At 33.7% G+C, this 21770-nt stretch overlaps 1 long non-coding RNA gene across 1 annotated transcript; it reads right to left on the bottom strand.

Moving 5' to 3' along the window:
• Nucleotides 1-2661: 2661 nt before the first annotated feature.
• Nucleotides 2662-19938, bottom strand: LOC133195584 (uncharacterized). The gene is made up of 5 exons (XR_009722220.1): nt 19847-19938; nt 16973-17068; nt 12776-12880; nt 12463-12560; nt 2662-3462 (listed from the first exon to the last, which is right to left on the bottom strand). It is a non-coding gene; the product is annotated as an uncharacterized LOC133195584 (long non-coding RNA).
• Nucleotides 19939-21770: the final 1832 nt, after the last annotated feature.

Raw genomic sequence — 21770 nt, 5'->3', positions numbered from 1 at the left:
GCTAATGTGACTCAACATGATCAGTACAAAACTTTGAATTAAACTAAAGTCATTGCACAAGTGACTTAAATAGAGAGTAGTTGCCCCAGTGGCGCAGTGGTTAGAGCGTCTGCTCTAGAGTAGCGAAGTAAGGAGTTGATCCTTACGTCGCAGGTTCAAATCCCACTGTGGGATGGGGAGACCGGTCCTTCAGATGAGACCGTATAAATCGAGGTCCTGTGTCACAGTAGGTGCTGGCACGAAAAAAATCCCTCGATGCTCAATGGCCGTAAGTGCCGATATAGGACAAAATTTGGAGATCTCCACCGGCATGTGGTGGTGTCTCCATTTGAGTGAAAAAATCTTGAGAGGAATGTTAAACAACATTCAATCAATCAATATATAGAGAGTATAAGCCCAGAGTAGCTTGTTCTGATATCCACATTTAACTCTCAATGCTGTCGGTGCAGTGGAAAGAGCCAATGCTCTAGAGTCGTGAAGTTAGTTGATCCTTTTCTCACATGTTTGAATCCCACTGTGGGATGTAGAGACCGGTCCTTCGTACAAACAGAGGTCCAGTGTCGCAGTAGATGCTGGCATGAAAAAGATCCCTCACTGCCCATTGGCCCTGAGTGCCGAGCATAGCTCATTTGCAGCTCTCCATCGGGAAGTGTTGGCATCTCCATATGAGTGAAAAATTCTCCAGAGGGACGTTAAACAACAAACAAACTCTCAATGCCCAAAACAGTTTAACCTAAAAGTGAATGCAGACATAGATTATTCTTAAGACCAAGTATAGTATAGTATACTCCATATTGTTTTGTTGAGGACACAAAGTTCACAGTGGACATCAAGTAGTTTTTCCTGCTATTTATACCAAGCTTCTTTTAAACCATATAGTCACTGAGTGCATTCACTTTCCAACTAATTGATGAAGTTCTGACCTATGCCTATATTTGTTTAAATTCTTTCTGATTTAAGAATACATTTGACCAGTTGAAACCAAGAGTACATGTACTACATAAAATTTCAAGGTTGTGATTAAGATTCAGTAAATGTTATGCCCCATCCAGTATAGCAATATGTGGATGCCATGTTCAATATACATATTTGCTATCATTAAACTTGCAGAGACCATGAATCAAAATAATTCAAATGCTTAAAAATCATTTTATTTTTACTGCTAGTCAAAATACAGTCACTCAAGCATATCCTTTGTTAATTTGAAAAAAAATGATAGTTTAACATTTATTATTAATACCATACCAAAGCACAAGATAGTGCACTTCTTACATAATCCAATGATTCATGCCGCGATTTTACCTATTTAGATGTTTCTTATTTACAGTTCAGTATACATGATATACCAGTACAATGTGACACTAACTTAGTATCAGTTAAATGGATCATTACTATTCTGTTTTTAAGAAGTTTGCAGGGTAAAAAGTATAATAAAATAAAAATGTTGATACATTTATTGATTGCATATGCTAAAAACTTTTATAAAATATCAAACATTGTATCATAACAGCTTTTACAAATGAATTCAATACATTCAAAGGTACAAAAATCAAATTATTTTCATCCACAATTTTATCATATTCAGTTGAACAACAGCTACATCTATTATATAAAATGTATGGTAGTTGGCACTGATGGTATATATATCCTGAGCAAAGAAAAAACATACCTAATCAAAGAATACAAAGCTCACTTCTATAAATGTTATCTACTAGTAAGGCAAAGTCTCACTCAACAAACACTCTGGTAATGTATATCACCTGGATCCAAAATCTATGCAAGTTGGTCTGGGTTAGATTTAACTGCTCAATAACCCTGAAAATGTATGTTACATCCAGCATCAGAAGCAGGATACATCATCTATGTTTACTGATCACCAAAGAGTATATTGTTACTTTGAATGAACCTTCTCTAAAAAACTTGTCATTAATCCAGAAAATCTAAGTCAAATCAAGGATTGGTACCCTGAAACATTTACATGTACATACGTCATCTTTGCAGGTTTGTTCAACATAGAGTTTATAATTACATGAGAATAGGACTGCTCAAAACACTTAATCTTGTGGAGTCCCCCATGTGGCGCAAAGGATAGAGTTTGTAATCTAGAGTCGCGAGTAAGGATTTAATCCTTAAGTCTCAGGTTCAAATCCACTGGGGATGTGGGGACCAGTCCTTCAGATTAGACCATATAAACCGAGGTCCCCCCTAGCAGTTGATGTGGGCACAAAAAAGATCCCTTACTGCTCAAGGCCCTGAGTGCAAAGTATAGGTCAAATTTTGCAGCTCTCCACCAGCAAGTAGTGGCATCTCCATATGGATGAAAAATTCTTGAGAGGGATGTTAAACAACAATCAAACAAAAACAAAAAAAAAAAACACATGAGGAAAATGTAGATCAGGTCAAGCATCTGAAGTAAATCTGTTAATGTGCTTTAATCCATACAAATTTGTCCAGGTAGAGCTTAGGAATGAACCTTGCTCCTTAAATTTTAACTGGGATGACAATGCTAGGTATATAATAAGAACTCATCTAGACTGTACAGAAAAGCTAAAAAATATTTAGCAATTTCTTACTTGCATGATTTAAAAAAATCTGCAATCTAACAATGTTTCAAAAAAAAATTCAACACATTTTCTAATTTTCAACAAATTCAATGCACTATGAAACGATTTAACATTTCTTAACCACATACACTGTACTTAAAGTGCAATATACATGCATTATACTGTATGTTAAATCTTTACAGTTTTCTTCAAGTACTCTAATAGTATATGAAATATGAAGATTACCAACAGTGATCAAGCTTTAAAGTCCATTGAAATAATACATAATTAGAGCAGAGCAAACACAGACCTCTAAAAACACCAGGTGCAATGGAGGAGAAAGCATTTCCTGCCATGTGCTCCTTGACATGACTGGGCAAATGGAAAAATCCACAAACAATTCAGTGTAAACAATTTTGATGAAAAACATTAGTCAACATTCAACTTAATGATCGATTGAATTTGCTATAACAATTAATTTACACGTAAGTGTACACACATGTATGCATACTAGATGAATTATTTCATAATATCCAAAATTGGACAATAATAGTTTCTAATCTAGCTAGACAACAGGAAATTTTCATTATTACTTACATTACATGAAACTATTGAAGTCTGTGAGCTACAAATTATATCTAAAAATTATACACATTTTAACAAGTGTTTACAGTTTAGTGTATTTATTATACACAAATGATGACTTAGTAATTATGACATACTAGTAAAGTCCACAGATTGACTTCCAGATTTCAGCTCAAAGGCTTGAAGATTTTTAGTGGCTCTTTCATCATTTTTTTTTTCACTGAATATTTTCATTTTTATTTTCAAGACGCTGTTTTTGTTGAGGTCTTTTAGCAGCTTGATGCAATCCAAGAACTCCAAGGGCAATTTAAGAACTCCTGAATTTCTTTCTTACCTGGAAAAAATAAAAATTTAAAAGTTTAAAATATATTCAACTTACATGAAGAAAACTAGTAAAACTAGTGATAATGTAATAGACCTTTCAGATGTTCCAAAGCAGCTACATGTATCTAATTAAAAAATATAAAGTTTGAAGTATTTAGAGTCACCTGTACTCTGAACATGGGATATATGTATTTGACAGACAGATGAATGAATAGACTGATCACTATAGAGCACCTTAGTCTTTTTTCAATAATCTTTATATTAGTGAAAATCAAATAGGAACTAGAGTGTTTCAAGGAATGTATATGTCACCTGCTAGGTATCCTCATTAAAGAGGTAAATAAATCTAAGAGTGGTCAGCTATTAATTTAATATTAGCATGGAGGTTCATGCATTTGCCTGCAAGGTAAAAAAGGATCCAAAGTAAAAGACTGGGATAGAATCTGGCAATCAAAGAAAATATGGTTCCCCAGTCCTCAAATGAATAATTTAATTGAAATTATGAGGAATAACTATTTATCATTTTATTAATACACATGTAGGTGCTTCCAACAATCCTCGGAGGAAAGGAATTTCAGACTGTCTTTACTTTAATTGTCACTTTGTCAGTCAACACGATTCATTGTGGAATACTGATCCCAATGTATTTTCATAGTATTTAAATATAAGTTTGTGTGGTAACTGAATTTCATACAGTTTCAAAGTATAGTATCATGAGCTCAAAAACATATATAAATGCTAATTATCAAAACCCTGCCTCTCAAAATTTTGGAGATATAAGGTGTGACAGACGGACAGACAGACACCAGGTAAAGTGATCTCTAAGTGTCGTTCTGCTCTGCAGTTGACACAAAAATGAAAGTTAGTCAATTTTTGACCATGTATATCACTTCAGTGATGAAAGGAATGCTGAAGTGGTAAGTCTATCCTAATTATTTGAAAATACGGCAACCCTATTGGTCAGAATATAATACATATCCTGTCCAGCCTCAATTTCATTGACATAAAGCAGCACAAAACACGATTTGATTGGATGGTGCAACTTGTTTTTCTAGGGGGCGCTGTTGCAACCCAGGAAAAGAAAACAGGACTGGGGCTTGCCCCTAGGGGGCACTTACTGACCGGAAGTAAACAAACAACAGAAATAGCAATACACTAGAAATATGTCCATAGGACATGTATGCCTGCTGAGTGTATAGTAATGCAACATGAAATTTTGTGTTAGTGTATGAAGTTTGATGAGAATATCTTGAAAAGTTTCTTTAAAATTGAAATTGAAATCTTAAAAAAATGGATATAGATGATAAATTCTCACCAAATTATGTATAGATGCATAGCCTTAGATATCAATATTTTAAATGGTTTTAAAACCATGCAAAATGCAAATTGAAGGAAAGTGAGGTCAAGGTCACAGGAAAGGTCAAAAGTTTTTGAAATAGTTGAATAGGTCTTACTAATTATATATGTATCAGCATATTAAGTTTGATAAAAAATATCTTGAATGATTTCTTTAAAACTGAGCTAGTCACAAGCGTGGCGCCATGGTTAGAGCGTCTGCTCTAGAGTCGCGAAGTAAGGAGTTGATCCTTATGTCGCAGGTTTGAATCCCACTGTGGGACGTGGAGACCAGTCCTTCTGATGAGACCTTATAAACCAAGGTCCCGTGTCACAGTAGGTGCTGGCATGAAAAAGATCCCTCACTGCTCAATGGCCATGAGTGCAGAGTATAGCACAGAATTTGCAGCTTTCCACTGGCAAGTGGTGGCGTCTCCATACGAGTGTAAAATTCTCGAGAGGGCCTGCAGATTACCTGTTATGATTGCGCAGCTATGTTTAGGCTTCCCGAAGCTTTAAAATGGGCTCAAAACATAATATGTCATTGCGAGGTTGGTTTTAGTTTTAATTTAAAAGTATTGAACTTAAGTATTAACATATTTGTTATGATATCACATGACTTTGCTGATCACGTGACGGTCATTTATAATTTTTTGAAGTGTTTCATATAAATCGCTTCGGCGCAGTTGATTTACACAATAATTATTAACATTTTGTTATAAAAATAAGCTCATCGTATCCTTGTGTATCCGAAATGTGCTTGGGAAAAGTCATAGTATTACTTAGATACAAAATATTTCCAGAGAAATTCAACTTACCTACAAATTTGAGGGTATTTTCCACACAATATCGTAATCTGTATTAAAACAAAGCCAACACACATTTTTCCCAAGCAAGATTCAGTTAGAGAACAACCTCTTCTTACAGATTTCAACAAAAATTCTCAGATTAATCCTCATTCTTCACCTGCGCCAGACTCTTTTATACACACTAAATAAATTCTACCTCCAACCACGGGTATAAAACAGAGTACATTTCAAAAGTATATTTTTCATAAGCATTTTGAACATGCTGATCGAATTTCAATCAAGGGTAGGTAAGCAGTGTATTTTTAAAATATTCTGACATATACGACTTAAAAAAAACCTTTAACGACCCGTGAATTTTGCAATAGCTACCTAGCATTTTACATGCAGTTTCAAATAAAGTGTAAAGTTCATGACACTCTCCCCGTCATAACACCTCAAGATTTCAGTGACTTGACGTCATTTTCCATTATGACGTCATATTTTGGTAGTTCAGAGATGTGAAGGCACAGAGTGCACCTTGATATTCTACGGGAAGCCTAACCTACCTGCGTGACCAAAATCCCTACTAGGCTTTAAACTCTTCATTTTTGACCTGTATTTCGTCAAATAAGATTTTTCCAGTTAATTAAGGTAAAATTACTAATTGTTAAAACTGTAAATGATTTTTTTTTTTTTTAACCTGAGCCAGATTTTTACTTTTCTAAAAAGTGTCTGTATTTGACTGTTGGTTCCACCTATCTCAAGGAAATGATCTGTAAAAGCTGGTAAATGTTAGAAATCATAATCTGTTCTCTATCTACTATAATCATGAGAAAAGGTATTGAAAATTAACAGATGGAGATAAAATCAGCAGTCATATTAAAGGCTTTTTTCAATAATCAATTTATTAGTGAAAATCATAAAAGTATTAGGCAAAAAGGAAAAATAAATGTTGTCATTAATTAACCTTGCATATCTCTACAATTTTCTGATAAGAAAATTATACCCGATGGATGCAATATAATCACCCTTTGCCTGCCCCTAAATTAAATTATGAAATTTTGATAGATTTTGATCTAGTAAGCAATTATTTAAAACAAGGTTCTTTTAGAGGTGCCTAGGGTCGAAATTCATAGAAAAAAAACTACAAAAAACGTGAAAACCTATTTCTATCATACTGGTTTATATTTATTACAAATGTCCTCATAGTCAGCATAGCCCAGAACGATAGACCGCAGACTCTCACCATGAACATTTTTAGTGTCCTGGTTCGAAACCATTTGTTGGCACATTTTTATTTTTTCAAACTTTTTACCTGTATAAACACTAAAGAACGAGTGCACTTATGGGCCCCGGTAAAATGTGACAAAATGAAGAATTAAATTAAGCATAATTTTCCATCTCAGATCATTAATTGATATCTAAACCATAAGATTCTACAAATTTTATCGCTGAAATTCATGAATATACAAAGAGCATAGCCATACAATGTGGTAGGGGTCAGCCGACATTCGTGATTTTTTATGGTAAATCGAGGACGGTCATTCATTTCAAAGCTTTTGTTTATTGTCAGCCTAACATTGTACAAACTTGTGCGATTGACAAAAAATGAATTATACATTTATAAAACTTGTGTGAAAGTAGGAAATTTGTACATGATTAGGCTTGTACTTAAAATATTAAAAATGTATGAAAAGTTCAATGTTTTTCCTATAACAAGCAAGAGCTGTTTACCTGTATGACCTATGTTGAACCCATCCGTGGAATAAATTATTTAAAATACTGGTAGTCACGTGAGTTCTACCCAGGTAAACATTCCTCAAAGATGCTCACTGTAAAACATAACCACGTTTTGTATCATTATATCGAAGTCAAGCCGCATAGAGAAGTTTGTATGTATTTGGTTTTAGGAACACGGGATGGTTAGGAGAGTTTAGTGTCGTTAAAATGTCATCATAAATAAAAGTGTCAAACATTTTTAACATTCATGCAAGACAATGGTACTGGTATTGAAAGCCACCTAAATACACTTTTTTTCATTTTAAAATTTAAAGGAACTAATGTTAATAGTTATTGTATGATTTCAAACGCAAGCATGCAAATTTCTTAGTTTGATCACTATGGATACAGGTATCTATACAACTTCATTCGATTTTTTTCTCGGGTAAAATAGCACAAGAAGTATCATTCGGCAAAAGTGGATGCTCTTGTGTATCGAATCAACTGAGAGATATAAACCCCGTATGCAGGTGATGAAGGTATATTGCTGAATAAGTAAGGGAAGTTGACGATTGAAAAGTTAAAGTCATCACGTTTATCATAAAGCTTGGTTGTTAGATTACCATTAATGTAGAACTAAAGCAATACATGAGAAACAAGAAACTACACACATGTGACCTAAAGTCAGTGACCGGAACATATATCGGTAAGCTTTTTCTAAAGACTGAAACCAATATTGGTCCTATAGGTCATCTCATATTTTTAACTAGAAGTGTTCCTTTGATATACTATATTTTACTTAATTTCTATAGACATACTATACCCTGAAAAAAAGGAGGAAAACAGGAACTACCTGTTTAAATGACCCCGACCACCGAGGTTAATCTAAAGTTTGTCCCTGCCTACCTGAAAAACAGACTGCCTCGGGCAGTCTACTCTGGTTATGAGATGCTAAATGTTTAATATTTACAATTAAATGCTTATATTTACATTTTTAAATTCATGATAGATTGAGAAAGTCGATAAAATCATTTCTATATTAAGGCTGTATACTGTATAGGGGGAAAATAACTTGCGGTGTTAATATTTGCTATATTCACGGTGTGAATAAATCCGTGAATTCAAGAAACAGTGAATAAGTTTTCAATAACCTACATGTTATATTTGGAAATTTGAGAATAGACTACGATATCATAGGTAAATATACGTGCAGTGCATGGTCATTTCAGTAATTACGAATCGTACTTGTCATTCAATTATTTTAATTAAAATGCTTGAAATTAATTTAGATCACCCAGCAGATAATAACCTGTATTTGTTTAAAAAAAAAAAAACTGTTTTAATAGCCAACGCTACATGTTTCATCAATCAAAACACTAGGGTCATGGGTTTTGAATACCCGTACGTAACTATGTTACGACGTGTATTTGTTACCTGCATTATCATGTTTTTATCGACATTTTGGTTTTAAAAAATCATTCAAATAACTATTGAACTTGCTGATGTATATATAAATCTACCCTGTTGTTCGTGAAGTGAATACATAACGCAGATTAATGCCTTCTAGCTATGCTATGGATTAAACGGATATAGACATTGAAGGGAGGTACATGTAACCTTAGTTATATACCGATTCTGCGAATTCAACAAACCGCGATCGTGTCAGAGGAGAGAAAAACATGAAAATTACAACCCCTGAAATTAATCCCCTATACAGTACTTCAACCGAGAAATTAGTTGAAACTGGTTCCAGAAAAGAAGCTGAAAATGTTCAATAGTTTACAGACAATACTTGACACATGATGACTGAACAAGAACAGATAGCAATAAGTAATTTAAATGACTCAGGTGAATTATAACCTGTTCTTAGATCCATCTTTTTTCTAATACGAGGGTTGATCCAAAAGTTCATGGAATTTAATTATTTCTAAAATTTTATTGTGATTTGATGAAAGCAAACAATAGGCATATTTATAATATAGAGTCATTATGCAACAATACTGGAAAATTTCACCACGTTCCAATTACCAATAAGGTCACATGAGCTTTCTGAACACTGATAGTTGTAAAATCCGGGGAAGACTTCGACGTAACGTCAAGTATGTCATGTCATGTTATAGGAGCATCTCACCCTCATGTTCAATTCAACTAAGTAATTCTACAGAATATTCTGCCTTTTTCTCTTTTTTTCTCTCAAGAAAAGCTTGGGTATCCACCAATCGACTTATCTTTATATTACACTCATATTTCAAAAATACTCCCCATCTTTCCATATGATGTTCCAATTTCAGTAGCAAAGTCAAGCACAGTACGTCAGTGGTCAACATCCATCAACGCTTAATTTGTCTACGAGAAAAACAGACCCTCCAAAAGCAGCCACACCTTTAATCGACCTCCATGGAAGTTCTATTGTTCTTAAATTTCTCACACCACTGGAAAATCAGTTGCTAAATGCATTTTTCTCCAGCCTGTATCAGTAGTATACCCCTTTAAGTCAGAGTCTTCCTAAGATTTTAACAAAACTTATAACTTGACTGAAATGTGACGTTCTCTAACAATTAAAAGATGAACAAGAAATCATCAACTAATAATCTAAATATCAAGTTAAATCAGTAAAACTCTCACAGACAGGTATATTAGTGGCCAAGCAATCGTAATAATGACAAAATTCTCATTTTATTTGCCACTTAGTGCAGGTTTTTTCTTATATCACGTATTAAGAATTAAAATGATAATGAACAAGTAAATGTCTCCCCTGCATTTTAAAACATCCTTTGCTATGGCAACTGCCATAGAGTTACTATCATTAATATTTAAAATATTTTTTTATTAAAAAAATTCTACAACATGTACAAGTGTCTATATTTTTATTTGTAATTTTCAACCACTTTCACTAATAAATAAATAAAATAAGAAGAAATTCCACGAACTTTCGGATCAATCCTCGTACATGTCAGTCATTAAATTTATATTATATACAGTATGCATAAGGGAGACCAAATGTATTATTACTGCATTAAGGAGACCAACCACTATCCATATGTAAATCAGTATTCAACCACTTTCACTAATAAAAAAATAAAATATGAAGAAATTCCATAAGCATTTGGATCAACCCTCGTACATGTCAGTCATTAAATTTATATAATATACAGTATGCATAAGGGAGACCAAATGTATTATTACTGCATTAAGGTGACCAACTACTCTCCACATGTAAATCAGTATTCAACCGCTTTCACTAATAAATAAAAAAAAATATGAAGAAATTAGTGATGAGACATCGGTTAATTTTCATAATCGATCATCGGTTGGAATTAGTTACTGCTTCTGATGCGATTTCATGATTATAATTGGATTTCTTCATAGTTTTGTATACAAAAAGCAGACTATTACAATAATTTCATTTATTTCATTAACATGAATATATAAAATACATAATATATTATTTTCTTTGTTGTTTTGCTTCTTTTACACTTTCTAGACCTAAAAATATTTACAGTGGACACCCAACATGGCTGCCAAGAGGCAGAAAACGAACTTCAAAAAGTTGTGGGGGGAATTGATCACTCTATATTTAAGGTAAATGTTGACTAAGTTGCATATTTTATATCTCAAATAAAAGATACAATTAATATTTTCTGAATAAAAAGAATCAGCTGATTGATCAAACCAAAGAGCAAACACAGATTTGGCAGAAAAAAAATTCACCCGGGGGTAAATTGAATGGGTCGGTCGGGTTATTACAGGAAACAAAAATAATTTTATTTAGGCCCTATATATGCATCTTCGGTTCTTAATCACCTCTGCTTCGTGCTAGTTGGCTAGTATCAGATGCAGATGCCATTTTCTTTCATTAAGAAGAAATAAATTTTAAACCAGAAATGGATAATTCCGGAATGTATTGTATTAGAAGTATGTTTCCGATGATCGATTATGAAAAACTATAATCGATCATCGGAATCAGTAGCATTTTTTTTGTCGACAATCGATGTTTTCTGATTATCGGTACAACACTAGAAGAAATTCCACGAACTTTTGGATCAACCCTCGTACATGTCAGTCATTAAATTTATATAATATACAGTATGCATAAGGGAGACCAAATGTATTATTACTGCATTAAGGAGACCAACTACTATCCACATGTAAATCAGTATTCAACCACTTTCACTAATGAATAGATAAAATATGAAGAAATTCCATGAACTTTTGGATCAACCCTCGTACATGTCAGTCATTAAATTTATATAATATACAGTATGCATAAGGGAGACCAAATGTATTATTACTGCATTAAGGAGACCAACTACTCTCCACATGTAAATCAGTATTCAAAACTTGAGATTTTAATACCCTAATAATTTACATGTTTAGTTACATGAACTAAATCTATTTACCTTTGTCATAACGCAAGAACTGTTTTACATTCAGCCAACTTTAACATTACACATGCATACAGTGTATGCCATGCATTAGGAAGACCAGATGCATTACTTCAACATTAAAGAAACCAACTACAATGGAACAATTAGACAGTATTCCAAAAAGTTCATTCCAATACCATAGTAATTTCCCTTAATTTGTTTGTATTTAGATGACTTAAATCAATTTATCTCAGCCAGAATTGGAACAAAAAAACTAATCATAAAAGTGGCCAAACACATGAACAGACAGATGGACATGATGATTCCTATGCTTATATACTCCCAAAGTTGCCAAAGTAGAGCAGATGCAGTGGTTAGAGCGTCTACTCTAGAGTTGCGGAGAAAAAAGCTGATCCTTACATTGCGAGTTTGAATCCCGCTGTGGGACGTGGAGACCCGTTCTTCAGATGAGACAGAGGTATTAACCGAGGTCCCATGTCACAGTAGGTGCTGGCTCGATAAAGATCCCTCAATGCTCAATGGCCGTAAGTGCTGAGTATAGGACAAAAATTTGCAGCTCTCCACTGACAAGTGGTGGCGTCTCCATATGAGTGAAAAATTCTCAAGAGGGACGTTAAACAACAAACACTCTACACCCAAAACTTTGTTTGCAGAAGATTTTGTGATACATGCTTTACAAGTATACATATTGTTCATAAGGGAATAAAAATGCTATAATATATCATTAAGGAAAGCAACTGAAATTAAATGTGCACTTCTAATTGAACTAAACAAAATTACCCTTTGTCAGAATGTAGATTTATAAACAGAAAGGCTGTTTTTCTTCATTTTTTCCATGTCAGATTCAGACTGTTCTTGAAAAAATTCTGGCATTCACCCTGTAAAAGTGAACAGTGCAGATAATAAAGAGATTCTAAATAAACTGCATAATATTTAAATGATCCACTTAAAAGGGATAACAAATGCATTTAACTCCATCAAGGAGACCAACTGATATCCATATATATATATAAATCAGTACATGTATTTTAATTGTGATATTTTAATATCCTAGTAATTTACATGTTTAGTTTCATGAAATAAATCTAGTTACCTTTGTCCAATGACCAATGAGCACAAGCACTGATTTTTCCTCTTTTTTCTTAACGGAATCACCAGGGCCAGTCTGCGGTCCATATGATTCTGGCATATGTACACTCTGTAAAATGCATATTTGTACCATGTACAGGCATATGAACAATATTTCTATACTACATACAGGCATCATTAAACTTAATAATCTTTTTTTTCCAAAATTCATTATTCATAGTGTTTTGCTGTTAGCAAAATTCAACAAAAACTATACCGTATATATACTTGCCTATAAGGTGGTCCACCTATAAGTCAGTTGTATTTTTTGAGGTTATTTTGGAGGGATTTGCTATTGACCCGCTTATAAATTGGTACAACTTTTTGCCAGAATCAATTGACAATTTCAAATCAATGCTCTGATGTTTTAACCTGGTTTCAAAATACTAATCTTTTTATGACTCACCTATAAGCTGGACATAGAATATATACAGTACCTGCATTATACAAGCATTAGGAAGACCAAATGCATTATTGCAATATTAAAGAGACCATTGTGGCAAATGAAATCAATGTATGAATTGTATTCAAAACTACGGGTGTACTAATTTGTCTGAAGTATATCATGATATAATGTGATACACAAAGACTTTAACAGGATATGTACATATACATGTACCCACATGCCTAAATGTAACAACAGGAATTATCGTTCTACAATAATTTATTGAAATTGCCAATATGAATAAACAAAAGCAAACTTTGTTTCGATTGTATGAACTTTAAGTTTTCTTTTTCCACTACGGTCAGATAATCTAACTATCCCCCCTGGTTGGCTACCGGGTCCTTCGTTAGACTGCCTTATCGGACATGATATTTACTGAAGATTTGATTTTTGGTACTGACTTTTATACTCAAAATAATGTCTTTAATTGTTTAATTTCTTGAGGTCAATATCACTTTGATGTGTTCAGTGTTTACTTTGATATGTAATGATGTGTATAAGCGTGTATTTTCGATAATTTAAATTTCTAGTACAGTAATCGTCCCCAAGCTGCTGTTTCATTATCGTGTCATAGTATCTCTGAGAGTGCATTTTATTAACACCTCCAAATCACCTGGCCTGTGTAATTAAATTTAACTACCAAAAACAACAGCTTGGGACTAATAAGGTGTGATTATCAGCAATGGTCCCATGAAGCCTGTGCTAGACCTAACGGAAACGTTCAACAGACCGTAAAATTAGCATAATGGGATTATTGTGTACTAAGGTGTGAATTCAGTGGAGCGAGAATTTGTTGAATTTCGAGATAACGCATGTGTTTATAGCACTTGGGACCGTAAATCTACTTCGAGATAAGCGAGGTATTCGAGATTTCCGTGTTCGAGATACCGGGGTTTTAAAATCATAAATATAAAAAAAACGGCTGGGACCGTTGATTCACTTCGAGATATCCGTGGTATTCGACATACCGGTGTTCGAGATACCGAAGTTTACCTGTATATCGATACATATCTAGATTAATGAATATATCGTATCAAAAACAAGAGGCCCATGGGCAACAATGCTCACCTGAGCACATTGGCTAGGAAAAAGCACAAATCACTTCAGTATTGAAAAGTTTAAAGGGGAGGGGGCTTGGATTTTGAACTACCTGAGGATGCTTCCATATCAATATAACAAATGGCTTTACTGTTCTTGAGCAGAAGATTTTTAAAGATTTTTTTCCTATATATTCCCTTGTTAAAAATTTGATTCCCCACTGTGGACCCTCCCTAACCCCCCCCCCCCCCCCCCTCCATCATTTGAACAAACTTGAATCTACACTACCTGTGGATGCTTCCATATCAATATGACTAAACATGGCTTTTCTGTTGATGAAAAGATTTTTTCCTATATATTCCTATGTAAAAATTTGATCCCACATTGTGGCCCCACCCTACCCCTGGGGTTTATGATTTGAACAAACTTGAATCTACACTACCTGAAGATGCTTCCATATCAGTATGACAAAACATGACTTTGCTGTTCTTGAGAAGAAGATTTTTGAAGTTTTTTCCTATGTATTCCTATGGAAAACTATGATCCCCCATTGTGGTCCCACCCTACCCCCAGGGGTCATGATTTGAACAAACTTGAATCTACACTACCTGAGAAAGCTTCCATATCAATATGACAAAACATGGCTTTGCTGTTCCTGAGAAGAAGATTTTTCAAGTTTTTTTTCCCTATATATCTTTATGTAAAACTATGATCCCCCATTGTGGCCCCACCCTACCCCCAGGGGTCATGATTTGAAAAAACTTGAATCTACACTACCTGAGGAAGCTTCCATATCAGTATGACAAAACATGACTTTGCTGTTCTTGAGAAGAAGATTTTTGAAGTTTTTTCCTATGTATTCCAATGTAAAACTTTGATCCTCAATTGTGGCACCACCCTAACCCTGGGGGTCATGATTTGAACAAAGTTAAATCTACACTATCTGAGAATGCTTCCATATCAATATGACTTAACGAGGCTTTGCTGTTCTTGAGAAGAAGATTTTTCATTTTTTTTTTTCTGTATATTCCTATGTAAAATTTTGATCCCCCATTGTGGCCCCACCCTACCCCTGGGGGTCATGATTTGTATAAAATTTAATCTACACTACCTGAGAATGATTCCATAAAAAAATGACTAATTGTGGCTTTGTTGTTCTTGAGAGAAAGGTTTTTAAAGATTTTTTTCTATAAATTCCTATGTAAAATTTTGATCCCCCATTGTGCCCCCCCCCCCCCCCCCCCCCGCCCGGGGGTCATGATTTTGTACAAACTTGAATCTACACTACCTGAGGATGCTTCCATATAAATTATGACTAATTGTGGCTTTGTTGTTTTTAAGAAAAACAATTTCAAGATTTGTCCTACATATTTCTATGTAAAACTTTGATCCCCCATTGTGGCCCCACCCTACCCCTGGGGGTCATGATTTGAACAAACTTGAATCTGCACTACCTGAGGATAATTCCATATCAATATGCCTAATTGTGGCTTTGTTGTTCTTGAGAAAAAGATTTTTAAAGATTTTTTTCTATATATTCCTATGTAAAACTTTGATCCCCCCTTGTGGCCCCATCCTACCCCTGGGAGTCATGATTTGAACAAACTTGAATCTACACTACCTGAGGATGATTCCATATCAATATGACTAATCGTGGCTTTGTTTTTCTTGAGGAGAAGATTTTTAAAGATTTATTCCTATATATTCCTATGTAAAACTTTGATCCCCCATTGTGGCTCCACCCTACCCCAGGGGGTCATGATTTGAACAAACTTGAATCTACACTATGTAATGAAGGTCTCACCTAAGTTTCAACTTTTACAGCCCAGTGGTTCTTGAGAAGAAGATTTTTAAAAGATACCACTAAATTTTCACTTATTCTTAATTATCTCCCCTTGAAAGAGGGTGTGGCCCTTCATTTGAACAAACTTGAATCCCCTCTACCCAAGGATGCTTTGTGACAAGTTTGGTTGAAATTGGCCCGGTGGTTCTTGAGAAGAAGATGAAAATGTGAAAAGTTTACGACAACGACGACAGACAACGGACAAATTTTGATCAGAAAAGCTCACTTGAGCCTTTGGCTCAGGTGAGCTAAAAATAACTTAATTCCAATACATTTTGGGCAGGCAGTTTTTTTTATGTAATTCTGTGAAAAACTTGGGAATTTCAATCACCAAAGATGATCAAAAATGACATAATCATTAAGGAGGTAGCACATCTTAAATGATTATTACAAAATCATAAAAATACATAGACAACTTTACTTAACATGTTGATTTTACAGTCAAGAAAAGTTTGAAATTGAAGTGTAATTTTTAAAGACGGTGAGACAAAAATTAAAAATGAGAAAAAAACAATTATTATTTTTATAAAATTCATGCATAATGATTTATAAGACTTTTTTGATAGAATTGTTAAAGAATTCAATATATTGCATATCGCATTAAAAAATGTCTTTCTTTCTTTCTTTTTTTTTTGCTCAATACACAGCCCTAGCAAAAATGATATACAACAAGGACTTTGATTGGATTATTAACATTCATTCGATTGATCATAATTATTAACTGTTATTGCACTTTCATTTTCAAAATGTTGTTAGGTACATTGTTTGTTCACTCTTTTGCATTGATATTATAATTTTATAAAAGAGTATTTTAGCAGAAAAAATTATCAATTTACCTTTCTTGGAATAAAGACATGTTGACCCTTGAGCTGAGATTTTCTCTCTTTCCATAGATTTGTTACACTGGGGTCCACATGATTCTAGCAGAGACCCTGTAAAAAAGGACTTAACTATGGAAAAGCATGAAGAATATATGCCTATTATACATATCTTAAATTCTAATGAAAACAATGTTTTTTAATTAAGATCCATATATTTCTAATGATTGACATAATACAAATTCAAAATAAAATATGCATGTCTATATTATACACTGTACCTTAAGCAGACCAATTGCATTATTACATCCTTCAGGAGACCAACTTAAATCAATGTTTGAGAACTACTTGTGAGAACAATAAATTTGTCTACTTTACAGTACTAAATGTACATGGAATCTATAGGATCATGTTACTTTAATTCACCTGCCTTAGTTCAACACAGTAATCTAACAAAGAAATTGAGCCAAAACAACATTTTAAGACTTTTTGAACAGTGCATGTTCCTATCATTTCAAAACCATTACCAGTAAAAATGCTAATACATGTATAGGAAAATGATGACAATTAATTAATATTGTACTTTCAGGTATATTAGATGAATTAATCTGATTCGTTAAGAAACATTTGTTAAAAAGCACTATTATCCGCTGAATAATGAAGCCACGCCCAGTGTCGCAACAGTCAACATTGCTTGACGACGGGTGATATTCCAAAAAATAGTGACTGCGCAGATTTATGCGCTCAAGGTTCACTATTATTTGTATTTGTATAAAACATTCAGTATAATATAATAAATATTGCATGTAGTAAAATTTTCACCCCTCGAAAACCAAATACGTCAAAAAGGGGATGGGTTTCTTTTCCAACTTCTACATAGTTTCGCCCCTGCAAAAACTGGTATAGACCTTGGAAATGTTTAAACGGGCTAAGAGAAATCAAATGCATCAAGAGTACTTAATTGTTTTTACCCAAGTTACATGCCAAAAAAGATTCAGAGAGACGTCACATAAAGTTAACGTTGATTTGAACTGAAGTTAGGGTGTCAAAAGTCATTCACGTCCAAAAGTGACATTGATCATGTGTGGTAGATAATAAACTCCTACGGGCTAAATATGCTGCCATAATCAAGTGAGGATCTTTCCCTAATCCTATATATAAATCCATTTAGTACAATATTATATGCACTTAAGCAGCTGTTTATGACATTGTAAAATTATATAAACAAGACCGGTTTATATAATTTATATCAATTTATATAATTAATAATATAATTTATGTAATTTTATCAAGATAAGTGTATGGGGTAGAGGGAGCAGACATTGAGAATCAATGTTGTCGGACCTCATGAAACTAAACTAACAGTCTTCCAAATAACCCGGGAGTCCAATGCCAGGGACCTGTTAAATTTGCAGCCGGGCATGTAAAAATTGCCAAATTACATGTCCGAAGAGGGCATATGTGAATCTTCTTTCATTGTACGATCTTTACTTGCCATTTACTCTGTCCTACCCCCATTATTCGCTTAAACGTTGCTATATGTAATGTCGATGGATTGCCTGTCTACATTCTCGATACGACCTGTCAAATGATTGTCAATCTAATCATTGAAGTGTTTAGTTTAACCTATTTGTTTTCTCGAAGTTGCTTGCTAAATTATGAGATGTTCATCAATGCCACATACTGTGGCACTACTCATGATCCCATTTCTGAAATTCAGTTCAGCTAAACCGGCCAACAAATGACCAGCATGCAACTCAAAAGTTATTTATGAACAAAAACGCTTTAGAAAATGGCAATCACAGGCCATGGTTGGTTTACGACGCTGAAAAAATTAATACAAAACCTTTATACCTAATGGGTTTTTTTTGTTGCGCAATACTGGTAAATGTAAGAATTTTGAGTAGGACATGTACAAATTTGAATGGGCTGGGTAAAAATGATAGGTCTACATGCCCGAAGGGCATGTGCTGAAAAAGAATTGTTGTGAAGACTGAACTAAAGCGACAGCACCAGGTGATCATATAAAGTCCCCTTTATTACATAATAATTTTGGCAAATTATGAACACATCAAGCTAAAATTTCCAACATATCTTAACGGTGAGAATTTTTATTTTTTAAGTTGAAACCTCGTGACCTGTGAAAAAAATGAAATTTGTATCCCATCTAAAGTCTTAAAATGTGTCAAGGTAATTTTCGATACAAATTTGCGGTTGGGGTTATAAATGAAGGATAAAACCAGAGACCTCGGAATGGAATACTCGGAAGTCTCTGGTTTTATTCTACCCCCAACTGGAAGTTGTATCCCATCTAAAGTCTTAAAATGTATCGAGGTAATTTTCGTGGAATCAATGAGTGCTTTACAATAAAGAGACTCGACCAGAGATGTCTGAAACGATTTATTTGACAAGAAAAAAGTCTCTTGAAGCGAACGATGTCATTTTAAAGTAGGTTAATGATTGATAATGATACATGAACAAAATACGAGCTTGAAGCGGGGGTGCCTGAAATTGAGTTAGATACCTTGTGGTAAAAATAAGTAGGGGTGCACCGTATATGAAACAAGTGCCTGTGATTGATAGTCTGAAATTTCTCTTCACCTAAATATTAAAAGCTTGCAGTGATCGCTATAAATCTATACAACAGTCAAGTTACATATGGTAAACTAACATAAAAACAAGATTACAACAGCCATGATTACAGAAGGTATATTTTGAAGACTCCAGGTCAGTTGGTGAATGTAAACAGGTAAACACACGTGGGACAGTCACCGCAAATATGAACCACAAAACGACTTATAACATTAAAATGTAAATATTCATCTGCACACAGATTTTTGCATAATAATAATAATTTTTAAAAGTGTAAATTAAAATATAAAATAAACAAACCTCAAACCTTGTAACAAGGCTTGTTTCCCTACAATCTTATTCTGGTTCTCTGTGGTTAACTGAAAATGCAGGGAACCAGGCTGCGTTATTAGCTCGTACACAGATTTGTTGATACGAATAAACCTATAAACATATATACGAAATAAAATATTATCATAAAAAATGAAGAATTTCAAATTGCTTGAAAAATTATCTTTATGTAGTTTATAATAAATGGTTGTAATTGTTTATTAATTTCTATCTATCCATTAAAATTTGATACGTATATCAGCTTAATATGTATCCGTCTGAACAATTATTGTTATTAAACTCCCTGTCACATCTTCATACTTAAGCCTGTAAGCATGGTAAGTAAGAATCAATTTCAGTTGAAGGGGACCAAAACCAAACATTTTTCAGTTTCATTTGGTGGGGAGGGGGGATATAAACCTCAAATGATTATTTTATCTCTGTCACTGAACTGCTGAAAATAATGAAGGGAACTAGGCTGCGACAATGATTTGTTGACAGAATTAAAATACGAAATAAATTATGATCATACATACGAAATAAAATAATTTCATGAAAAAATGAAGAATTTCCAATTGCTTAAAAAAAAGAAGCTTTTCATGTATGTGATTTATAATAAATGGTTGTACTTTTATATTTTCTATATATCCATTAAAATTTCACAGTATCAGTATTTCACTATTTGTAAACATTAACAATAATATTAAATAAATGTTACACTCACTGTGGCCTTGACTGAGTTACTGTCACATATTCATAATTAAATGAGAATATTCCCTTCCGTAAATATTGCTATATATATCTGAACTGTTACCAATTCATCTTTCTTTGGTGAAAGAAAACCTCAGGGATGGAGAATAGGCCCGTACGTAATTTAGTTGGAAGGGGGGGGGGGAGCACAACCAAACAACATTTTTCAGTTTCAGGTTGGGGGAGGCTACAAACCAAAAAAATTTTTAATAAGCAAAAGAAAAATACATTATCAGAGGTTATTATTGAGGGGGCCCAAAAGCAAAAGAAAAATAGATCATCAGAGGTTATTATTGAGGGGGCCCAAGCATAAAGGAGCAATGTTTTCTATAGTATACCTAAATTTCAGCAAAATTACAGGGGGCCTGCCCCCCCCCCCCCCCGTTCCTTCAGCCATGTATTGTATCAAATCTGCTTCACCCTGATTCAGATTTTTTTTACAGCATATATATTCTATTAGCAGAGGACCACATTATATTAATAAACAATTATTAAATTACAGCTATTTTTTTCTTACAGGGTCTGTTTCATTTATACTATATCATGATGAACATGTCCTGCATGATGTTTACAGAAAGTTTAATTTAAATTTTTAAGCTCGAAATAGCTGCGTCAACTTGCGAGACTATTTTTTTCAACCTTCGGCCTAATCTTTAAATATTTAATTTGTTTGTGGACTTGCATAAAAGAATTAAAAAAATATAGGGGCCTATCATTTAACTTTATTTCGAATTTTCTTCAGGATTTTATATACCGAACTATAGTCTAACGATTATTTAAAATCATACCTTTTCTCTTGAAAGCTAAATTACTAGGCAAAAAAAAAAAACAACAAAAAAACCAAACGAATGTTTGTCTTGTGTATTCTTAATTACAACTTATTACTGTATCATTTTAGTTACTTACCCAAATTTCTCAACATCCATGGTGTTCAGAGGTCATTTTCTGAAAACTGAAGGGGCATTCCGATGGCATTCGGAACAAATGACGGAAAGCACTTGCTAAGAATTCAAAACATGGTTCATAAATTTACAATATTTTTCCTTTTTAGGTTTTTAACATAAAACATGGAAAAATAAGTTAAAGAAACACTCATTTGAACAAATCAAAAGCGGAAAAAATATATATGCTAGATTTTTTGTTTAATTGCATGTTTTTCATGGTC

The sequence above is a fragment of the Saccostrea echinata genome, unplaced genomic scaffold (genome assembly GCF_033153115.1).
Source record: "Saccostrea echinata isolate AGI-Se365-2 ecotype Australia unplaced genomic scaffold, CSIRO_AGI_Sech_v1 ptg000029l, whole genome shotgun sequence".
NCBI classification, from domain to species: domain Eukaryota; kingdom Metazoa; phylum Mollusca; class Bivalvia; order Ostreida; family Ostreidae; genus Saccostrea; species Saccostrea echinata.
This window is presented reverse-complemented; position numbering and strand designations above follow the sequence as displayed.